At 40.6% G+C, this 24,062-nt stretch overlaps 1 protein-coding gene across 8 annotated transcripts in view; it reads left to right on the plus strand.

The window, feature by feature from the left end:
• Positions 1 to 371: 371 nt before the first annotated feature.
• Positions 372 to 24,062, plus strand: part of ctnnd2b (catenin (cadherin-associated protein), delta 2b) — a 244,366-nt gene continuing 220,675 nt past the window's right edge. For 5 of the 8 annotated variants that reach the window (XM_085255835.1, XM_085255837.1, XM_085255839.1 and 2 more), the window contains exon 1: positions 372 to 711. The gene's annotated coding sequence lies outside the window, so the exon portion shown is untranslated. The remainder of the gene's footprint in view (positions 712 to 24,062) is intronic. The other 3 variants (XM_085255840.1, XM_085255841.1, XM_085255842.1) reach the window with 1 other exon arrangement.

A 24,062-nucleotide genomic window follows, 5' to 3' on the forward strand; every position in this document is an offset into this window, starting at 1 on the left:
GCCAGTGGGAAGATTGTTTAAAGACATTTATGGAAATACATAGAAAAATAAAAACCAGTGTGAAATACATGGCAGTCTCTAGGGCTGTCTTCTACCCCCAAAATAGCCAACTCTTTAAATCAAGACACAAATGTGTAATAAGTGTCTTCGGCCTATTTAACAGAATAAAATGTGACCTTTTCTAGTGAAATATACTGTTAAAAGACAAAAGTACCTGCAGTAACATAAGTGAGACATGCTTGTCTCTTCCAGCTGCTGCTGCCTTTCCGTGGAACTTATCATCTCCATGTTGTAGTTCCTCTCATCACCAGTGGGTGTCGCTGCGGACTCTGGTACTCAAGCCGTCTGTCCGTCTGTCTAGCAAGGATAGGGTGATGTTGTATTGTGAACTGAGAGAGAGAGAGCGAGAGAGAGAGAGAGCACCTCTGCCGCTTTCCTTGCCTTCTCTCCTGTGCGCAGTGCTCCGGCCCGGCCGCTCCTTCCTTCCTTCCTCATTTCCTCCCCACAGCTGGCTGTCTCCTCTCTCGGATGCTGGTTGTGCCTTCTCCTTTCGCACTACCGCCGAGCAGGACCAAATACTTCGGAGGGGTGGAATGACTGACTACCTGTTTTGCATGGTCTGAATTTCGGGAAATTCGCACGTCGGAAAGGAGGGGAGTCAAGAGGGAAAAAAGGAGGCTCTCCATCCTCCCCGAGGGAATTTATTTTACAGTAAGCAGGCGCAATGTCATTCCAGAGTCCTCTTTCCGCTCGTCTCACACCTCCCATTTGTGCAAATGCCTAGAATTTTTTTTGTTTGTTGCCAGAGCATGGCAGCGTGCTGGGAATATGGCTGCATGTTTTATTGTGTGTGTGTGTGTGTCGAAGTGTGTGCCAGATGTTTGGTGGGGTTTTTTTTTTTTTTTCTTTTTTGTGTCAGTTTATTCCGAGGCGTGGTGTGGATCGCGCGGGCGCGTGTGTGTCTGTTTTGCTTTTGGCATGATGCGATAAAGGGCTGTGGTGCGCTTGCATTGCTCGTGGAATGAAAATGGAACCCCCATATTTCAGCTTCACTCGCCGTCCATCCATCAGGCCGGGGAGTGTGGGGGTCGGAGGAGGGAGGGGGCTGGCTGATGTGAAAATGGTATTAGGCTACTTTCAGGCTGACCTAAATATGAGCGATGTTCTCGTGATTATCACGGGTGTCAGCGGCACATCGTGCGCCGGCTGCACCGTCTTTGTGTTGTCTTTGCAGAGCGATGCGTGTGGACGCTCCGTATTGTAGTTTCCCTCAGCCATCACTGAGGCATGAGGACGGATGAAGAGCACCTTGCTGCCTGCGTGCTCCATGTTGAGCACTAAAAGCACCACCACCGCCACAGCGTGTTTTCTGCTGTTTCTCCAGCTCTCAACTGTGGAGTAATTAATGTCATTCATCACGTTGTCGCCCCCCCCCCCCCCCCCCCCCCCCAAAAAAAAATCTATGTTTTTCACCAGCTAACATCATAATGTTTGCTCCTGTCAGTTGTCTGTCGATTTCTGCTCTATGACCTGGCAGAAAGTGGGGTTTCCCACTGCCGGCTGAATCAGCCCCCACACAGCCTACCAGTACATCTCCAGCCACCATGGGCTGCATAGCCGTTTAGATCCCTAATCTAGGGCTAATTCCTGTGTTTTCTCTTATGGACTATAGGGCTTTCGCTCACTGATCCCCCTTGAAACTGAGAAGCTGGCTAGCCTCAATATAAGAAGTTTAATGTGATGGACATTAGGGGGTTAACCGGCAGAGCAGATAATGTAGGACAGGGAAATGTAACTTGTTGTCAGCAGGCTTATATCATTTTGGCAGTCATTGGTTCATGATGAGGAAGTGAGATATTGAGAAGGTGCAGAGGAAAAAAATCACCATTAGTTAGTAACAGTTATGTTTCCTGTCGGTGAACTATTCATCATGACACCGAACGAATGGAAAGGCTGACACTTTTGGCACTTGTACCAAGTGAAGTTATTCAGCCAATGTTTCTGTTAATGTTAGCATGTAAATGACTGTAAACCAGAGGAGTTACTATGTCATCTTTGAGTTACATTTGGATGATTTGAGAACAGCAATAATGTTACTTTTTTCTAAATAGGGACTGCAAAGGGTGTGGCAAAAAATACATGACAAAAATACACTTACATCATCCAGTTTTTGTTTGCAGGTCTGACGTCATTACCCGTTGAAAAATAAAAATAATTATTTGTGAAATTTAGATTTTTAAATGAGCATTTTTATGATACACTATAGAGTGTGTTTTCAGCTGCACCAAACAGAACAACGTGTTGTCTGCAGCTGCATTTACCTTTAAGATTATGCTAAATTACAAGATTAATTGTTGGAGTTATGACAGTAAAAATGTAGAGTAGCACATGTCTGTGGGAAGTACTTTAAAGGGAAACAAACTTTGTTTGGAAACCATTTTTGGTTTGGAAAAGAAGTGCATTTTCTGATGACCTGTTACCTCTCAGTGGGCCCAGTCCACCAATACACAAGTCCATTCTAATAATAACAGTTTTCTAACCGTAACCACAAGCCACAACTAGTAATTAGTAAACTTCAAATAGTTGAAAGACTAGAAAAGGGGGGGAAACTGCTAGCTGGATTATGCAAATCTAACATGATCTGCCTCACCTGTGCACTGAAAACCCTTAAATTAACCTTGTAAAAAACTGAGGTTTAAGCAGCCTTTTGGGGGGAATTTTTTAATGGCCAGCTGCAGTGACTATTGAGGTCAATTCAGTTTTAGTTATACAGCACCTGGTCACAACAACAGTTGCCTCAAGGAACTTTTAATTGTAAGGTAAAGACCCTATAAAAACAAAGAGAAAATCCCATTAATCAGTTGATTCCCCTTTGACCAAACACTTGGCAACAGTGGGAAGGAAAAACTCCCTTTTAAAAGGAAGAAACCTCAAGCACTTTTATTTTGAAAGTTCACTTGCTGTGAAGTACTTCTTCCCTATGGTCCAACCTACTCCATCCAACCTTCCAACTTCTTAGACTACAACTGGTGTCTAAGAAGTTCTTATCTGAGTTTGTACTGTAGTAGTTATTTAGTGGTTTTTAATCAAAGCTACAGAGAACAAGGATTAATATCGAGAGCTGCAGTTTGTAATGGTGGAGTGCGAGGTCATCTGCAGAATGAGAGACTTGCTAAAGATTGTATTACTTATATATTGACTGTCAGAAAGTACTTTGCAAAAATATTTGCAAAAAATTGTCTTGCACCTTGCATCTCCTGCAAGAGTACAACCTGGCCAGGTCACCAGCTGCAGGGAGCCAAGATGATAAAAAAGTTCCATTTCAAACATCTAGCAACATTTCATACTGATCTCATGACCCCTCGGGGGGTCCCAACATCCAGGTTTGGAACCAGTGACTTACCAGAAGTGACCTCGTAAAGCTTTATAGATATCATTATCATGTTGCAGCTCTGGTATGAGCATGATTACAGTTTCAGCTCCTTGTCTCCAGTATTCATTTGGTCCGGCAGAGTGCTCACACAAACAGCTTGTGTTTACTGACTGCTACAAGCCAGATTTAACACTCTCAGGTGAACCTGCCAGCCACTGTTCTCGTCACACAACATTTAACTGATCAAAGAGCTTCTTTTTCCAAAATGTTCCATTTCCTGAACACGCTGAGCGACATTACAGTCTTCCGAGTGCATTCACCTGGCACTCTGAGATATAATAGCGTACCTCCAACACACCACGCCTTCCCCTTCAGTGCCCCTAACCCCCCCCCCACCGTCATTTCTCTGCCTAATTGCTAAAGATTCATGGTGGATAGTCAAGCCGTAAAGTCTGTAAAGTGATTGACTCTGCCACGGCTCAGAAAAGTAAGAGCCCGTTATCGTCCTCGGCTACTGCAGCCTCAACAGGCTTCATTAAGGTTTTATATTCAGATGATGATGCATGTGATGTGGACAAACTTTTAATAACCTCATACTGACCGATCCAACACACGAATTACTGCTTCCTGTGCAAGACTCAGAATCAAACGATTTCCCTAACTGAGCTCAAGTTACAGATTTATGAATATGATTTGAATACTTACCAAACATGATTTGGTAAGTATTCCTCAGAGATTTGTTCCGATTGTGCAAAATACTGTTTTTACAAAATGTATTTGAGCTAATAGTAATAATCAAGGGGCATTTGAATTTAGGTTTTGTTTTTCGTATAAAAACATTTTCAGTGCCATTAAAGAATCTTTTTCTTTTTTTATATTCAGCAGCAGTAGTCAGCAATAACCGCAGCCTGTATGTGTCACTTTCGGCCTTGTGGCTTGCTCGTTCAGTCTGAACAAACTCGAGTTAATATTTGCTTCAGACAAATATCTGTATCAATGTTTTACGGAAAGGTTCAGCACTGGCTGGGGAAAGGCCGAGGATCGGCCATGGGCCTGTCAAAGACCAGCCAGCCGTTTTAAGTGGCTGTATCCGTCGGGCACAGGTGAACCAGGCTGTCTCTCACCCCGGTGGGATCTGTGCGAGCCTAAATGTAATGTTCCCAGGTATTAGCAAATTTACATGCTGTTATAGGTGGTGACAGTCACAAAAGCGAGATCTAAGTTAAAACACTGCGTAACCTAAATAGACTTATTAGACTGGTCCTTATTCGGTGACACTCAGCACTTTAAAGTGTGAGTATTCACAGCATTCTGAGGCAGTTCATTCAAAATTTGACTTGTCCAGAGCTCAACATAAAGTATGGGATGTGGATTGGTTCTTATATAGTGCCTTTCTACTCAATTGAGCACTCAAAGCACTTTCTACCGCAAATCACACAGTGTTTTTATCTATGCCTAAACGCTTTCTCACAGTTGCATACGCACTTGTGCAAGAAGGCATGTGGGCTGGGGGGCTCAGGGATCAATCCACCGACCTTCCAAATGGAAAAGGACCCGCTCTACCACCAGAGCCACAGCTGCCCCTTCAGTGATGAAATTACAGAGAAAAAAAGGTCTTCAATTTTTATTAGACATATTATACATACACTATATAATAGCATATAGGGTTTTGACAAATAATTCATTAGAATAAAACATCGTATGACCTACTTTTGCAGGTGCATTACTATATTATCATTTCTCTTGCCTCTATAGTGATATTATGTAAGATTTACAGATAAAATACTAATGTCCTCTGCAGATTCTTGACATTATTATGTAATTATTATAGTGACTAATTGTCAACAAAGGCAAATATCTCACTTGTGCATCATCATGTCCATACCACAGGGCAGCTCTCTTCCTCTGGCTATTAATTTCATAGCCATCATTACAGTAATAACATGATGCAAAAATGGCATACAGGGAAAACTGAGCTATGAATTGTAGGTAAAGTCTTCACTATCTACATCCATTGTCCTAACCAGATAATCTCTGTTGATAACCTTGTTCTGAAAAAGAGAGAGACATGGACACAGAGAGAGAGAAGAGAGAGAGAGATTGTGTTGCCAGGTCATTGTATTCCAATCATGGCAGTATCTGATTCATATCACACAGCAGGCTCCCCCTCCCACCATCAGTGTGTAGATGGAGAGATAGGTTGCCTGGTCAACAACCTCTTTATTGTGTGAACCACTCAGAGCAGAAACACAGCAGGAGATGCAAGAAGCAGGACAAGGTGCCAACACCATGGGCAGCATTTTGTAAAACCTGGTTAAAGAACAAATGAAACTAAAGCAATAAAAAAAAAAAAGAAACGAAGAATTATTTAACAAAGTTAACAAATATATCAAACATCAACGATTGCCACTATGACTTTGTGTTCTCAGGGGAAAGTGAAAGAAATTCATGTACAGTGAGATAAAAACCCCTCTCACCCCAACCAGTCGCAGCAGATGGCCCTGCCCCTCCCTGAGCGTGGTTCTGCCAGAGGTTTCTTCCTGTTAAAAGGGAGTTTTTCCTCCCCGCTGTCCCTAAAGTTCTTCGCTCATAGGGGGTCATATGATTGTTTGGTTTTTCTCTGTATGTATTATTGTAGGGTCTGTAGAGTCTGTAGGCGCTGTAGAAATAAAATTTAATTGAAATTGAAAAATCCTTCAAGAAAATGTTACAAATTATATGTCTCTTTGTAGTTTTTTGGTTGTTTTTAGCATGACCTTTAATACTGACCTGATCTTCTTTACAGAGATATTTAATGACATCTCGTCAGTTAAATTCTCATATCCACACACATTTGCAGGTGATAGGCTTCTCTTGTGCAAGTCCTTTGCCTTAACTTTTCCAAATATTCAGCTCATTTATCTATCTATTATGTATTTATCACCAGTTTCCAGTACTGGATAAGTCATTAAGTTCTCAGAAATCTCATTCACACCCACGCATTTTAGTGAACTTTCACAAGACAGTGAAATATTTCTAAAAAAAAATCTTCTGTCCAGACTTTTATACTATCACTCATGCCTGGGAATCACTCTTAGGGTTTTCGATTTAAGTATGTCACAGCCCACATTTAAGTTAATGCTTTCAGCTTTTTTTTATTTAATTCAAATATTTGAACACACACAACATCCCACTGACCAAAGTGTTAAGGCTGAGGTTTAAAAATGCGACATTGTGAAGGTCTCCTTTGAATTTACCTGAGTGAAGAACTCAACTTTGAGTGTATCTAAATGGAAACACTCACGGAAATTTGCAGTGCCGCTGTTGACATTTGCTGTTTGGACACCGTGTGAGCACCTGCAGCACAGCTTGGGCATTTAACTGAACGACTACCAACCATATCCTCTCTTTGCAGCTTTCACTCATGGGTTGGACTGGTTCGCTAATGGATGATGGCAAATAACAGCTGCACTTTGCTCTCCTGTCTTAGGTACTGAGTGGTTTTCTCTTCTCCTCTGCTTTAAGAGGGGAGAGGAGCAGAACAGTCGCTACATGAAGAGGGTAATGGCTGTTTGTCAAATGCGTCATTCTTTCACCTGAGTTTTGTTCATTTTACCTGATGGTCGAGTGTTTCAGCTGCAAAAGTCTCCTATTGCTTTGCACCTACATTTGCTGTGGCTCCCATCTGGTTGTGAACTGAAAAGACATTTTAGAGAAAAAGCAACCATGGCTGTGAATATGTGCTCAGTTAAACAATGACATTTAGTTCAATTTAGTAACCACATGGAGCAAGCCGCAGCCTGCTCAGCCAGAAGGCCATCGCACTACTTTTTAATCACTGCAGCACATTAGCAAATTAATGAGTAATGGATAAATGAGAGGCATCTTTCATCTCTGTGTTAAGCCAAGTTGGGGCCAGTGCTCTCATCATTGTTTCAACGGGTCCACCGTTCTCTTTGTGTCTGGCAAAGCTCAGACCTTGTATTTCCCTCTGCACCGAGGGAAACAATAATACTCCTAATCCACCTTTCACTGCATTGCTCACCCAATCAATCCCCCACGGAGTAAAACGCCGGCAAATCATGGTTGCCGAGTTGTGGTTGCTGTGGCAACATGGACTCGGGTTTTTCTGTGATGTCAGCCAGGTACTGCGTGGCAGTTTGTGCTCTAACAAGGCAGACCCTTGTTGGGGATAATGAGCAAAACTCTGCTGTCATGGCGATGACTCTTTTTGTGCGTGAGGGGAGGTCAGCGAGGGGCGACTCCCAATTAGCTTGGAGTGTGTGAGGGACACAGTGAGTAGGTGGGTGGGAGAGTTGCCCCCCTGGACTTTGCTGTTTTATGTTGCGTGTGAAATGTACTTTTTGGCAATATGTTTAACAATGCTAAAAAATATTTATCATAATGGTTGTGGGCTTTGAAATGGTTGTTTTAACAGTGAGATTAGAAAAGACTTCTGTTCAGCCTGTAGTAGAGTGAACAGAAGGCTCTTACCTTGTTAGTTCATTCATAGTTAGTTCCAATACATTTGAAGTAAAACGCAGTCCAATGAGCACCACAGGTGGGATTAATGGTATTGTGAACCTGCCTTCAAGCATCCTTAATTTGTGACCGTGACAGGGTAGTGTTCAATTTTTTTTCTTTTTTTTTTAAATAAAAAAATTATTTTAAGTTTCAACAGCATGTTAATACAAAACTTTGAATATACAATACTTTGCTGTTCAGTATTTACAATACCCCAAAAGATAACAGAAAGAGAGGAGAAGAAAAACAAACAAAAAACAAAACAAAGCAAAACACAAATATAAAAATAAAATGTATAAGGGACACTCAGTGTACAGTTAACCACAATAGTGATGTAGACATTTGGTATCAGATAAGGTGGTTTTTAAATTTTAAAAACATTTTAAATATTTCCATGTATGTTAGAAATGGCTGCCACGCCTTAAGAAATTTGGTGGTTGAACCTGCCAGTGTATATCTCATCTTTACCAAATGCAAAAACCTCATGAGCAAGCCACTGTTCATGTGTGGGAGGAGCTTCCTGTTTCCATCCTGAAAGTACAAGGTGCCTTAATGAGTGAAGCAAAGGCAATAGAACTCGAATCGTGTTTTGAGAAAGTGACGTTTTGAGGTATCACTCCAAAGATAGCCATTAGAGCAGAAGGATCAAATGTAACGTTATGTATCTCTGAAAAGGTATTAAATAAAGAGACCCAATAGTTATGAGTGTTCACTTATTTTTGACACCACCAAGCCTAATAAACAACAGATGAAAGAACAGGACCTGGTTTTCCACTGCTCTGCTCCCCCTTATGGAAAAATACCCCAAAAGATAATGGGATGCATCAGTGTGGACAGTATTCAGAAAGAAATATTAGCATCTAATCATTGTTTAGGGAGAACCTAATGCCCGAGTCTTTCTGATTCTGATTCTGATTCCCTCCCTGGTTAGGCTGGAGTCAGTGTGTAACTAGCTGAGAAAAAGATCAAGAATTCTGTCTGATATCAGGCTCATTTTTGTGCTAATTCAAGTCCCAACCAAATGCACAACAGCTAACAAGTGATATTCCACATTTACAGTCAACCTATTTAAAGAAATTATCATAGTTTGTTCTAGTTTGAATTAGCTGCATCACAGAAAAATGCTATTACGTTCTACTGCATGGAAGATTTAGTAAATAACGCATCATCACTTGATTTTGAACCGGGCGTCAGGGTTTCTGACTGCAGAAAACAAGAGAAGTAAACTTGTCTTCCCAGTCGATGTCCATTTCATTTCAATTTTTTCTTCGGGGGGGGGGGGGGGGGGGGGGGGGGGGGTTAAATTATTGCATGCTCATATTCTGCCCTCTGTTTACCCTCCACTGCACACTCACACACATAAAGGCAGTGATGCTCTATTGTCCCAACAAAGGAAGCAGCTCTTGTCTCGTGTTTACCCACATGTAATTTAGATTTAGATTGCGTGCCCTCGCTTCTTTGCATGTGTGTGTTGTTGTGTTTTTTTGACTCGGTGGGCATTGAAGGACCGTCGACTGCAGCCTGACAGGCGCTCTTTGTTCTCACTCTTACGAGTAAGTGGGCCTTACATAATTACGAATGAGCTTTCTATCTTTAATGCTGCCGGGAGAAAGCATGCAAAGCTTTTGGAGCTGTAAAGCTAAAAATATTAATAATTTAAAAAATGACACATTGTGGTCAAACACCCATTCAACACTTATCACCCTGTTGAGAGCAGTTCTCACTCTGCTTTACTCCACCACCTGGGTTCTTTGGAAGCGGCAGAGGATATATGCATACTGACTTTTCACGTGTTAAATCAGTGCTGTTACAGAGGATGTTCCTGCCCCCCCTTTTTTCTCATTGTTACTTTTTTTGTGTGCTCCTAATGGCTTTTGTTGGTGAATAAACACTGTAGGTTGTCCCAACCACTCCACCTTCCACTCCTCCATTGCTTCATTTTTTGCTGACAGTGTGGTTTGTGTGGGGTCTGTTACAGACTGCACGGTGTCAGTGCATGCTCTCGCTTCAGGCTGTGTCCTTGATTATTTTGTGACCGATAACGCTTTCGATGTGCTGCAAAGGAAAAAAAAATCCCCTTAAGTGGCTATTAAATGCCATAAAAAAATGACCACACCACCAATTAAATGCGCCGAGGATGAAAAGCAAAGGAGTTCTTCAAAAATGGAGGGCAGTGTTATCTGTTCTCTTTCTGACAGTTTTTATGTCCTAAGCATTTTTTAAACTTTAAAGGGCATTTTGGTGCCCCGAGTGCTCATTAATTTCGAACCCTTTGCCAGCAGTTGCTTGCCTGCAGTTTTCTAAGAGTGTGTGTGTGTCTGTGTGTGTGTACACGTGTGGTAGAGGAAGTGGCGTCTGGCCAGTTGGGTGCTGCTTTGTCTGGCTTTAATGCCTCTTCATTCACTGTACTCACATCCAGCCAGCGCCCTGACAGTCACTAATCTCCTCTTTATCTTAAAGGTTTGCTCAGCACTTCGGCGTCCCATTCAGGCAGCTGCAAACCAAAGATTTGAGGCAGCAGCGTGGACCTCCATGTTGATAGATTTACTCTGTTCTTTAAAGTAGTGAGGTTGGAAAAGCTCCAACCTAGCCGTAGTAGCGTTTTTCTCTGTATCCAGAGTTAATCCCAGATAGTGGATACATTTGGGCCTAATCTGGGCTACTTTTACCATGACAGGCACGGTATTGGCAAATGTTCTGTAGGCCAGACATGACCTCAAATGTCACAATGCCCATCTGGCCTTTATGAAACGGACACGTGGTTGAGTTGCAGGCTGACCCAACACTGTTAGGCAAGGCCAAATGTAGCACAAAGAAAACTGCATATGTAGGCCACACTTCAGCTGAACCCTCATCGCATTCTAGACAGTCTGGGTATCTTTGTGATGTGTGTGGCTCGTACCTGTGGCTTATGCTCATAGGCAAAAGCCATTTTATTCACACACAAGTGCATCCATAATGAACAGTTGTGGGGTAGCTCAGATAATGCAGTGCACAGCTATTTGGAGAGGATGGGTGGTGGACTGACAATGCTTAAATGCACGGTCAGACAGCCACCAGTTTGTCCCAAACGATATTTAAAAATAGTATTTTACAAAGACACAACAGCATTGCACAGGTTGCTGTTGCAACCGTGTTCTCTCTGTGAGCCGACTTGCAATTGTTACATGCATTCCCAGTATATTTGCTACTGCTACTCCCAGTTGTTCCCAAACACTGAACTATTTCAGAAAATGTTCATTGTTGCTTAAGGGCTATGTATCTACTGTCTACGGTGAAGCCCTTGGGAAGCACAAAGACTGATAAATTGCCCAAAGGGATGTCACTTGAGTCATCGTTTTTGTGATTACAAGTTTGAAATGTGGATGTGAAGTAGAAAAGAGTAAAGTTACCTCACCTCTGCTTCAAGCAAGCACCTGGAGGCTGGCATAATACGTTTTTGGCTGTCAAGCTGCATTGTGTTAATGTAATGTTATTATTGTCAGTTACTGTTTCAGCTTTCAGCAGTTTTGAAAACATGATTACTGAGAAAAACTGGTTACTCTTTTTGCAATGCTGCTTTCCTTTAGCAGACAGGCAAAACTGTAGCAAGGGTTCCTTCCGTCAACGTGCAAGACTTGACTGCCCACCTCTGCGCTTCGACGTCACCGAGTTGTCAGTCTCTGCGCAGGTCTTCCAAAGTGCACGAGTCCAGTGCCACTGAGACCACTCCGCATGTCCATCTACAACCCATGTACAACAGTGCAACAAGTTTATTTTGTGTGTGCATGCGGTTGTTTAACAGAATAAGCACACTGAACTCTTAAATATACACAGATTCTAATACTCATAAACTTAAGAGTTAATCCATTACAAATACATAAAAGCATGTATTGGTTTGTGGAAGCCGCCATGTTGCCCTGCCATCTTTATTATAGTGCCCAAGATGGCATCATGTTTATGTATGTCTGTTTATATATGGAATAGTAGTGGTACAATAGCTTTATCAAGCTATATAGTTTATGTCTTCCATATTTCCAACTATATCCATAATCACATACTGTGTATGCTACCATTGTGTATAGTGTATTATCTTACTTTTTTTCATTGATTGTACTTATTTGTATTTTTGTATTTCCTTCTAATATCTGTACCTGAGCTGAGGTGACGCAAGAATTTCCCCGTTGTGGGAATAAAGTCTTATCTTATCTTATCTTATCTTATCTTATCTTATCTTATGTCATAAGAGAGCAACCACATACGCCAGATATAACTTATTGTCAGCGGATTAGAGGCCTGACCCTCATGTCTCCAGACAGCTGACAATTGAACATAACGTGAGTCATCAGGTTTACTGATCTATCAGTCATTGCCATTAATCAATGGCTTGGTACGCTCACACCGAACAAGCAGAATGAAGACAAAATTGTAATACAATTGTGTTTTTCCCCCCTCTGGATATTATTTTTATTTTGCTGGAAACATTAAGAGGGGTAATTAGCTGTAAAGGTCTTGTTATGGGAGGTTTAGATGCAAAACAAGCAGTGCAAATAATGAGAATGCTGTTTCCAGTCAGTGCCCGTGAAAGTCGTCCCTCCCCACCCCACCCCTCCAGCTCACGTGGCCACACCCGCGCTGTTAGTGCAGTGCTCTGGATTTGGGATTGGCTGAAATGAGTGTTGTCATTGACCAGCCTGGCCAGAGAAGCACACAGGAGCAATCAATAGAGGACCACCTTAGCCAACCATTTAGTGAATGAGCCAGCTATATGTAAGCTAAAATCCAATTCACATTTTAATAACAGTAATGTTTTTCCATCATCATATTTTCCTTTACGTTCAAGGTTATATTTAACCCCGACTCTTTGGGAATTTGGAAACTGATTAGAATGCAGATCAGACTTTTTAAAGATTTTCAGTGGCACATCTGAGACAAAGCAGAGACTGAAGTATTTTAAACAGCTTTGAAGACAGAGAATAAACAGGACATTTGCAACTGGGAAACAGATGTAAATGAAGTGAATCAGCTATCAGACACTCTGTTTGCTAGACAAAATAAATAAGACCATTATGCTCCTTACTACCCAGAATGTGCTCCTGACTGCAACTCCAAGGAAATATTTTTTCTCAGACCTTTTAAGTTTGACTAATAGGGATTAGTCAGGTTGAGCTAAGCGTCTCACTAATGACTAAGTATTGTGTCTGACTGAGAGACGAAGAGACTTTGCAGTTTATTGGCTAAGGGTCAATTCCCACCGAGATTTTCGCTCAGCTGGCTAACATACTGCACACCATGTGCTTCAATATGTGAGTTAGAGCTGGGAATTCCACGTTTGTACTCCTCTCAGCTGCTATAGTAACAAAAAGACAGTGTGTCCTTACTTATCTTAGCCTTTGAGCAAAATTGATGAATTCCATTGATTTGTGGCAGGGAAATAATGCAGTATCCACCATTAACTTGTCTTAACAGTTAAGACACTGATCAGACAACAATGGCCTCTTCCTTACATTTATATAAACACTCATTACATTTGATTGTCAAAGAATTACTTCCAAAAGGAGTCATGGTTAGGGCTGAACGATATATCGCATTTGCGATAATATCGCGACATGATCAAGTGCAATTTTCTAACCGCAAAGGCTGCGATTATACTCTGGACATGTCCAAATTCATGGGCTGCATCCTCCTGAGGCTGCATTTGTAGACCGATTACGTCACAGCGACGCGCCGAAGGCTGTCCAAATTACTACCATATCCCAGAATTCATAGCGCGGCCCAGCCAAACTCCAGTTTCCAACAATGGCGGCCGCTACTAAGTTTTAAAATTACTCATACTAATCTTTCTGGGTCACAAAATAAACTTTTAAAATATTTTCAGGCGAGAAAGTAGTTGTGTAAACATCGAATATCTGCTCGGTTTATCAAGATATCCCATATTTGCAAAAGTGCTTCGACGTTTTCAGAGGCGTCTGCTACCCACCAGCTCGACAGCTAGCCGGGAGCTCGAGGGTTACTGATGCGGCCGAGAACGGCACAACTCCCGGCACATCATTTTCAGATCACCGCGGAGTTTCGCTGCTCGGGTTAAACGTAATATATAAGTCACTTAGACAACCTAAAAATGTTATTGTTGGGCTTTTTTCAGTGTTTTGTTTGTTCGTTAGTAAATCGGTTTGGCTGAGATTAAAGTTATTAGATTAGATAAAATAAAACTTTATTAATCCCCCGGGTGGGTTCCTCCTTGGTTTTCACACAGCTGACTAAATGTCAAACAGAAAACTTATTAAACAGAAGTATGAGACAGTCGAGAATTTACGCCAGTGTCTGGTTATATTTTAGATAGCAAGAAGCAGACGGCCGAGTTTATTAAACTCCACCGAGACAGCGGTGACGCTAATCAGAACTAGCCTTCTGATTCAGAAGGCTAGACCGTCCAATTTCACGCCTTTAAATTTTAAAGGCGTGTTTGTGTGTGTGTTTATACAATTGCTATTATGTTTGCACTTTATGTGTAATGTTACTGACTGCAGAGATCAGTAAGATGTGTGTATTTTTTATTTATTAGTTTTATTTATTTAATATTATTTTTTAATTGAATGACTGTCTAGTAGTTCACAGATGTCGAAAAACTGAGTGTGGTAAAGCCACTGATTTTGTTTATGTATATTTCTGCAATCTGCACATTGTACTGACTTTCATTTTAATGTTTACACCAGGGTTCCTTGTCAGCACTTTATGCTCAGATGTTTGTAAGCTAAAAATAAACTATTGTGTATGTTCAAATATACTGTTGTGATTGAAGAAGTTAAATAAAAATGTCAGTCATCAATTCATGCATCACCTCATGTCATCATAACAGAGGTCTGTCTTCCAGGAAAGAACAGTTTAAAATTAATGTAATATAGTATTGGCCATACTATATGATGTATTGCTTGTCTTTGTTTAATAATACAGAAGACAAAGACCTTAAAAAATAATCGCATATCGCATCGCAATCGCAATATTGGGGCAAAAAATCGCAATTAGATTATTTTCCATAATCGTTCAGCCCTAGTCATGGTGCACTAGAACATTAGAGCCACGTGTTTGTGTCCGACCCTGGTCGTCTGACTGACGTCACCTATTTTGCTGGCTATGTATGCCCTCCACTTATTTCAGTCAACTTGTTAATCAAAATATATTGCGTTTTGAAATGTTTCACAGAGGAGGCATTCATCTTGACACAGCTATAATTTTGAGCTTAACAGTTTTTGTGGCCTCTCAAAATTTACACGTCTGCATCTTCTAGTTCTACAGCAGGGCGGCTTCAAAGTCGGTTTCACTCGATCTTTTTTTAAAATGTTTTCCTTTAAATCTTGAAAGGTTTGCATGGTCTTTCATTTTGCATGTTTATCTGCTTCCACTATTAAACCCTGTGTTTATTTTATTTATACATATATATGTATATATTTTTGCATTAATTTTCCCAGCTCTAACTTCAAAAAGCCTCAGTTTCGAAGATCTAACAGTGCAGTGTCCAAACAGTGTTGGAGCATGAAGTTGTACTCCCTTTACGCAGTTTTGTAAGACTCATATTTTTTGTGCCACCTTCTGCTCGTGAGCAACAATTATGATGGGAGGTAAGGAGGAAATTAAGTTATAGAGCAACAGGCCACTTAATGTCAAGTTAAAGGTTTTTAGAAGCCCCTCCTATTGTGATCCCCTACAGTATCTGGGAACGTGTCAGTCCTCTTCCTTCTCATCTACTGAACCGAAGTCGCGGTTCTAACACATTTACATATTATTCCCAATATTGACACAACTACTTATCGTCAGTAGATCAGACATGTCCATGTCCAGACAGCTGACAAGAACTAGCTAAACAACCAATAGTTGGTTATAAGCTAACAATGAGCTAGCTAATGTTAGGACTTAGCATCTTAAAAATCACATTTTCCCTCTAAAAATAAGTTTGATTACACTCTCACAGTCTCACATCACGTGAGAGTTTATTCAAAAAGCATCACAATCAGAGTCCAACAAAGTTATATTCAAAGACCATTTCACCAAAAATGGCTAATAACAGCTAACACCGACTAACAGTGGTAAAAGCATCAGTCTTACCAACAGAAAAGTTTAATATATCCTCAAACTGACTGACCCTTGTCAGATTCTTTCAGTTTTTATAGCCTCTTCCAGAATAAATAGATATAGATGCTTGGATGGGTTAGAATCTCCAAGTTACATTATAACTTTAAGCACATGTTCGTTATGTTAACCTCTTAGTCATGATCCGTCCCTAAAGCTAACTAAGTTATTACAACCAAAAAGATTCACTGAGAGGGACGGCGTGGTGGTGTGGTGGATAGCAATGTAGCCTCACAACAGGAGGGTCCTTGGGTTGAACTCATATGTGAGGCCTTTCTGTGTGGAGTTTGCGTGTTCTCTGTGTAGGTTCTCTACAGGTACTCGAGCTTCCTCCCATAGTCCAAAGGCATGCTTGTGGTTAGGATAATGGCGATTCTAAATAGACCAAAGGTGTGAATGGTTTTCTATCTCTGGAAGAAAATAGGTAGATAATTGAGGAGATGCTCCTGTAGTGGCATTGGGATTATAGAAGTTTTTGTAATTCTGTCGTAGATTACAACATTATGGAATTTCTACTGAGAATAGAAAATGTTTGGGGTTCACTGCTAGTTTAAACCATCATAATAGTTTAGATGATGTGATTATAGTTTGTAAGCCACGACAGAGCAGCTGGCTGGATAAAATGGATATTTAATATTATTGTAAAAACTAAAACCTTAGCCTTGGTTTAGAGCTTAGTGGTCTTTTGTTGACAGATTATTAAAGCATGTTGCAGATAATTTCATATGTCCACCCTCTGAGCTCTGTTAAATCTGCTGCCAGATTTGAGCACATCTGTTGCCAGAATTTTGTACATCTGTTGCCAGATTTCAGTGACAAAAAGTAGCCCAATAAAAACCTACTTTTGAAGCCAAACACTCACTCGAGGTTAAAAAAAAGAGAGCTACATTATTGTTTTCCCATTTAGGAGAGGTTAAAAGATAATTCAGTGTTTTCTCTACATTGAGCAGCAACTTCCACAGGGCTGTTTGAGTCGATTGTTGTGTTCAAGATGAAGTGGGGGCATCTGGCTACTCTGTGCCTAGAAAAAATGTAATTAATACGAATTTCTTGCACCACATGACCATTATAATTAGGCTGAAAAACACCCTCGTGCACTTACTCTACCATGAGAACTATGAGCACAACAAATGCTTCAGAAGCAGTAAATAATATGTGAATCAGGACAGGAAATTATTATTAGAAGAGTAGAAAAATAGGTACACTGAAAAGGAAAGAGCTTGCTATTAGGTCTTGATGAACGTCACACCAGGACAAAAAACTAAAAGATGTTGATTTAAAGTAAGTGGAAGGAAATGAAATGCAATAGCCTTGTAATACATCAGAATATGATTTCAACCGTAAAGTGTTTTTAAATAATAAACCTTAGGAAAAGCCCATCAGATGCAACAAAGTAATAACACTCTGGTTTATTAAAATGGCCCCACCTCAGATATGGAATTCTTTTTAGCTGTGCATGTATGTGTGTGTGGAATGCACATGTGGCATAAAAATGTGTGAAAAGTGTGAGTTTTGTGGTCAGCGTATGCGAGTTAATACACTCGCAGATTCAGATTTGGTTCCATTTTTCAAATCACCACAGCTAAAGCATCATTGATTAAAAAAAAATGTAGCCATAGCAACTGATACGATTGTTTGCAGCCTGGGGTTTGGCCCTTTAGCTATCACTCGCTTTACCAAAAAAACCCCAAAACAAAGCAAACAAACAAAAAAAAACAGTGAATGGGTAAAGCTGGGAAGTTACTAGCAAACACTGGGAAGTTGCTAGCTTCCTTCTCTACTAGCAAGGTACAGCTGTACAATATTAAATTACACGCTATGCATTAAAAGATGCATGAAACAACCCCAACCATAATCAAATGCTGATCAAGGCAAAAACAACGATAATTTCCTGTTACTCAAAGCTGCTAGTTTTAACACAACTTTATGGGTTACGTTATCTAAAAAATTCCCCTCCATACAATACTCATGAATGAGGAAATTAGCTATGACCAAAACCATTTTTTAGCAGTCAACATGGATATATTTACTTTAAAGTTGGTTTAAGACTGCTGCCTTTCATATAGGAAGCAGCATACACTGCACTGCACTCTGAACCCCATTCTTTTCTATGGTTTATGCTGCACAATGATAGTTTCCCGCTGCGTTGAACAAACCAGAGCACAAGCCCGCTGACCAGGGAGCACTCACAGGTGCCCCAGTCAAACTTCAACACAGCTGAACTTTGACATCAGCACAGTGTGACACATATTCACACAACCTGTAGAACTGTAGAATGAGAAGCAACAGGCGCACAGGCGTACACCTGATGACTATGAGCGCCTGCCAAAAATGTCATCAACGGCCAGCTCAACAAAAATTTTAGGTAATTCACGCAACCTTATCGTAGCCTCCGATGTGAAAAAGCCTTTTGTGGGCAAGCTTTTTCAGCATCTCAACAACAGTACAGTCCTATTTTTAGCTAGCTTAAAGGTTGATTGAAGTTAGAGGGTTAAGTGGGTACAATCAACATATACTAGCTTATCTTTTCCTCTGTTCTTTTTTTAGTCACTGATGGGAGTAGAGCTAGACGGCATGCTTCTCACCTTTAACAGATTTTGTTTGTCAGTTGCTGAAAATAGCAGAATGAACAAAATGAGAACCCTACAAATTAAAACGACAAAAAGCTCAGGTACAACAAACTTCGCCTGTGCTCCACTTGCACCACGGCTCAGGCAGTATCCACAAGTTACACTATCCAAGTCTTATGGTAAACCACCCTGGTTGTCAAAAAACATAATTGTATCTAAGGTTTTCCTTCTAGTAAAAGGCATTTCTAAATGACCACCAACTTTTGATTGGTAGAAAATTATGTATGTGCATACCCTCCAATACAGCCTTTAATTGTAGCACTGCTGCCTTGGGTTTCGATGCGAGTGCTGCACTACCCTGACTTTTGAGCATTTGCAAGTGTTCGTTTTACAAATTCAAATTAAAACACAAAGTGTAAAGTCACTGCTATTATTCTTTTCTTTTAAAAATCATGGCAAGCTTAATGTGATTCAAAATGCTTTACTTTTTCTTGCAGTCCTTGCTGTTTGAAAAAAGGTGAGTCAGACCTGGTCTTTGAGCACGGAGAGGAACGAGGAGAATGATTATCAGGAGAGTGAAGTAGTGCAAGCGAGTGAAGAGGGAGGCAAGAAGAGGCTTTATATATGTGGTGAGCATTCTTCACTTGTGACTGTGGGAGCCAGTGACACATGAAATATGAGAGACAGCAGCACTCTCCACTATTTATAGTACTGCAAGAGAGAAAGAGAAGAAACTGGCCACACCATATACACTCCAGGGCAGAGGTGGCATCATTTTTTCATTCGCTAAAGAGGAAAAAGAGGAATCCCAGCCAGTACTGAGAAGGCACATATGTCACTGCAGTGACTACGACAGGCCAGTCTGAAGCAGAAACGCGTGTGTCATCTCAGTAGTGAGAGGTGGCTTAATAAGCCTCTGCATCCACTTTTCTTTTTTAGCTCACAAAGCTAAACAGATGCTTGGGGGAAGTGCTGGTTGTGGCTTTGTGTTGTTGCTTTGTGGCAATTCAAACCCATCTGCAGCTCAGCACTGTTTTGTACAAACTGCTAAAAATGTATCAGTGCTACTGGGAATGCAACAGCATGTCCTGTTCTGCTGGAGATAATGATGAAAAGAAGCCAAAACGAAGCCCACTGAAAGTGGGCATGCAGCTTAGGGAATCTCTCCATTTATGTTATTTTATGTTTAGATGAAGCCTCGCAAGCAAGAATCAAAAGAAAGCGGAATTGGTTCAGTTCTTGTAGTGGGTGATAAGCACTAAAAATAACCGTGGCAAACCGCCGCTAATGCTAATTTAATGGGGGTCATAAGGCCAGCTGTAAATATGAATGGATGGCTGAATGGATGAAGACTCATCATTTGACATCATCTGCTGTGTTGGTCCTGATGTAAGATGATTTTGATAGCTCTGTTCTCAAATTGCATAACATGTCTGTGCTGTCAGGCCAAAGAGGCATCAGAGCATCCCATAAAAGTAACCGGAAGACTTTGATTTGTCATGCTCAGAAAGCATGACCCATTAGGAAAGCAGCAAGTATTCTTATCTCTCCAAAATTGTCCAGAATGGTCACATTTGCAGCTTAAAATGATACTTACGAGTGTTTTTGAAGAGGTATTTGCTTCTTGACATTTCAGTGTTTCACAAGGTGCCCCAACTCGCATTAAACCGTCATCTCGGCTGTTTGATGCCAACGCTCTCACGCTTGGGCTTGAGCTTTAGCCACGGTCCGAGGCAGAAGCTGAAGGCGGCCGCGGAACTTTGATGCTGCCTTCCATAAGCGATTTCTTCAGTGATGTCATATCTGTAGAGAAAAGCCCTTCAAAGTCAGGCTGATGTATTATGCATGGCACTATAGTAACTAGCCAGTGTGCTAGTAGTGCTCCGGGGTGGTAATGGTGATGCTTGCAGTGCTGAGAATAGCAATGGGAAGCCTTTGTACTGAATGCTTTTGCCAAGGATGAATTCCTCTATGGTCAGCTTATCTTTCCTCAGATGTATGTTCTATGTATGCAGACACCGTCCAGGCGTAGCAGTGGATTGTGCTTTATGCTTTGAATGCTAATGCATACTGTAGAAACTCACAACTTTAGCAGACAACTTGTGTCCTTGTTTGAGCTTTTTCATTTTCATAACCCTTTTTTTTACCTCTGCCAAGCAGGTTAGGTTTATGGTAGTGTTTGCATGCACCGGTGTCATTCTGTGAACGTGATAAAGTTTTGAATGAAGTGTGATAAAACTTTGCAGTGGGGTCATTTAGCTTACATTCACAAAGGTCTTCAAGGTCAACTTGAATTGTGTTATAACATTAAAGAAAATACTGTTAAGAGAAATGTTAAGGTGAGAAAATCTGACTTTTTTGTTAGATTGGATAATGACTAGTTGTTCTTAAAAATGAAGCTTATTTTTCACTTAATGCAAGAACTACTTTTTCTATTTTTTAAATGACAGATTATAGCAAATCATGCCATTAGTTAAAAATTAACTATTTTGATAAATTATGCATTTATTTATTTTTGAGCTCCCCATCCAAAAAAAACATTAACTATATTAGTTAAAGGAACAGTAAATAATTTATCCCCTTGTCTTCTGTTGCCTAAATGTTGGCACAATATAATTTAGTAATAATTTAGTAATATTAGTAATATTTTCTTGGACATCATTAAAAAAAAAGATCATTTATGGTGATATGTTGCTGCACTTCTACACAATTATGGCAGATGAAATAGGTCATTTCAATGGCACCAGAAGGCTGTGGATCAGTAAGTCATTAAATCCTTTATTTGGTTCATCGGTTGGTGTACATACTGGAATTATACATTAAATATCACAGCAATGGCCAAGCATTTTTGTGCAGACATTTATGTTTCCAAGAGTTAACTGTTGACTATTAATACTCTTACCTTTCATCTAGTGTAAATGGTAATGTTGATATTGTTGATTTGCATTCTCTCACTTCACTAAAGAGATTCTGAGAATTAAATTTAGCATAAAACAGCATGTAAAGGGCCACTAGATGAAACAAATATGCAAGACACTTGCAGATATTAATACGCCATATGAACAAAAATATTCGGCAACCTACACATCAGACCTACAGGAGCTTTCATGACATTCTTTTCTAGATCACAAGGTATTTAAAAAAAAGTTGGTCTCCTCTTTGCAGCTATAGTAGCTTCCACTCTTTTGGCAAGGCTCTCTACAAGATTTTGGAATGTGCTGAGAATTGTTTCCCATTCATCCAGAAGAGCATTTGGATGTTGGACCAAAGGGTCTGGCTTGCAGTGTCCGTTCTAGTTCTTCCCAGAAGTGTTTTATAGGGTTGAGGTCAGGCCAGCCGAGTTCTTCCAACCCAACCTCATTCAGCTTGCTTTCTGCACTGGGGCACAGTCATGCTGTCAAAGAAAAGACTTTGATCAAACCTTTCCAACACGTTGTCACTCCCACAGCGTAACATTTTATGCTAGGTGACAAATCGTCGGTATATTGCGCTTTCGGCCATCCAACATATCCCTATATTACGAGTTGACAATGAGGAAATATGAGAACCGTTTGGAATGATCTACACATGTACGTTTATTCTACTTAAATCACTTTGGAAAGCATTTAAGGTGGTGGTTAAGATTAGGGATAAGGTTATGGTTAGGGTTAGGGCCGGAATACACGGCTGGAATGTGTGTTACTGCAGGAGCGTCATTCTATTCGATTTCATCCAAAATCCGACGCGTAGCATAGGAAGGTCACCTTTCGCGTTCCCATGGAACGCCTCGAGACGTGACAAATTGTTGGTATATTACGCGTCGGGAGTGAGAACGGGCTGACCTTTCCCACAGAGTTGGAAGCATAGAAAGGTATAGTTTTAAGATTTCCCTTTGCTGGAATTAAAGGTTTGGATGAGCTCCTCGGGCATATTTTGATAGAGTCTGTCTGTTTTATTGCTGGGATGTGTCTTGGGAATGTTGCCTGAGAAACATCCCAGGAACCGAACCTGTGGTTTTACGATTGGTAGACCCCACTCTGCAAATATAACCTTGCAGTACTGACTAAACCCTCTGAAAATTAGTTGTAACAAGCCTCTGGCAGGTTCTACAAAACGCTGCAGTTGACCAGCACTGCTCGCTTTGAAGGCTCTCTCAGTCAGTAACTTTCATTTCTGAATTCTCCTTCACAGGCAGCTTTGGATTCTTTTGTGGCGAACAGGGTAGCACAAGTTTTAATTTGTTTTCGCAATATGTTTATCACCACTGTTGTAACCTCTGTAATTACACCATGTGATGGAGCCTCTCATGAACATAGCTCACCCTGAGGATCTGTGGAAATTATGTATAATTCATGGTGTTGATTGTATTTATAGTTGCTCTGGCTTGTTGTTTGGAGACAGAGATGTAGCATTAAACAAGGGCTACTTTGTTATGAAGATGCGGAGCTGCTCCTTCAGTGAACAGTTTGTTTCCGTTCTTTTTTAAGTTTTTGGCCACCGCCTGGGGGGTGAAGCTGTGCAGAAAGAGGTGGAAACTTTGGTGTTTTTTTGTTTTTTTTTATTTCTTTCAGTCTCCTCCTGTATTCACAACTGGCAAAAAGATCAACATCCCCACTCAAATTAATGTGATTCTATATTCTTTTTTTCTTTCAAGCTAAAACACTCTCAGCTCTGTAGCACATTCAAAGCTGTGCCCTTGCAGAGTACCATTAGAGTACATAAAAGTTTAAATGTCTTAAGCTCTGAATTGCCCACATTTGCCTGTTCGTTAGAGTAGCATAATTTATAGGGAGACAACTGACTACATGATGTTGGAGTCATGAGAAGCAAGTCTTCATGAGCACTACTAAGAAGTGTGCTCAGTACATACCAAATGATTCTGACAAGCAAGTCCTTCTAAAGTAATCGTTAAATCAGAGGGTGAAGATTTGGTTGAAAGTGCATTAAGGGAAAAGTTAGTGTTAGGCAAGAAGTGTTCCACCAGGAAAGTTGTTAGAAAATTGCTTGTATTTGGTTCATACAGCACTATTCACCAGCTATAACAAGAAGCGGATTCTCGCCTCTCCAGTTGTCCTATGTGAAATATATCACAAGAAAGGTGTGGCTTAAAAAAATGCCCCAATTGGATTGGATGGATCGTTACAGAAACACAAAGATAACTAGAAAAATGTGCATTTCCTGTGAAAATGCTGTGTGGATGCTGTAACGCTGAAGTTGTCTGCTGAAAATAGATGAAAAAGATGAAAAGTTGCAAAAATTGTAATAGCTTTGCAGAAGCATAAGAACTTAGCAAAAATGTAATTACTTAGCAGAACTGCAATAACGTAGAGGAAAAATAGTACTTAGCGGAAATATTTTAACCTAGTAAAAGTTGCATTTCCTGTGAAAATGCTGTGTGAATGCCCTGTTGTGTAATCTGCTGAAAACAGCTGAAGAAGTAAAACTATGTGCTGAAAGGAGGTGAAGAAACTGAAAATTCTGCTGAAAACAGGTGAAGAAGCAGAAATTTTTGCTGAAAAGAGGTGAAAAGC

This window comes from Mchenga conophoros, linkage group LG18, assembly GCF_057382185.1.
Source record: "Mchenga conophoros isolate Kocher_MC1m ecotype Shallow Benthic linkage group LG18, M_conophoros_male_GT1.1, whole genome shotgun sequence".
Classification (NCBI taxonomy): Eukaryota; Metazoa; Chordata; class Actinopteri; order Cichliformes; family Cichlidae; genus Mchenga; species Mchenga conophoros.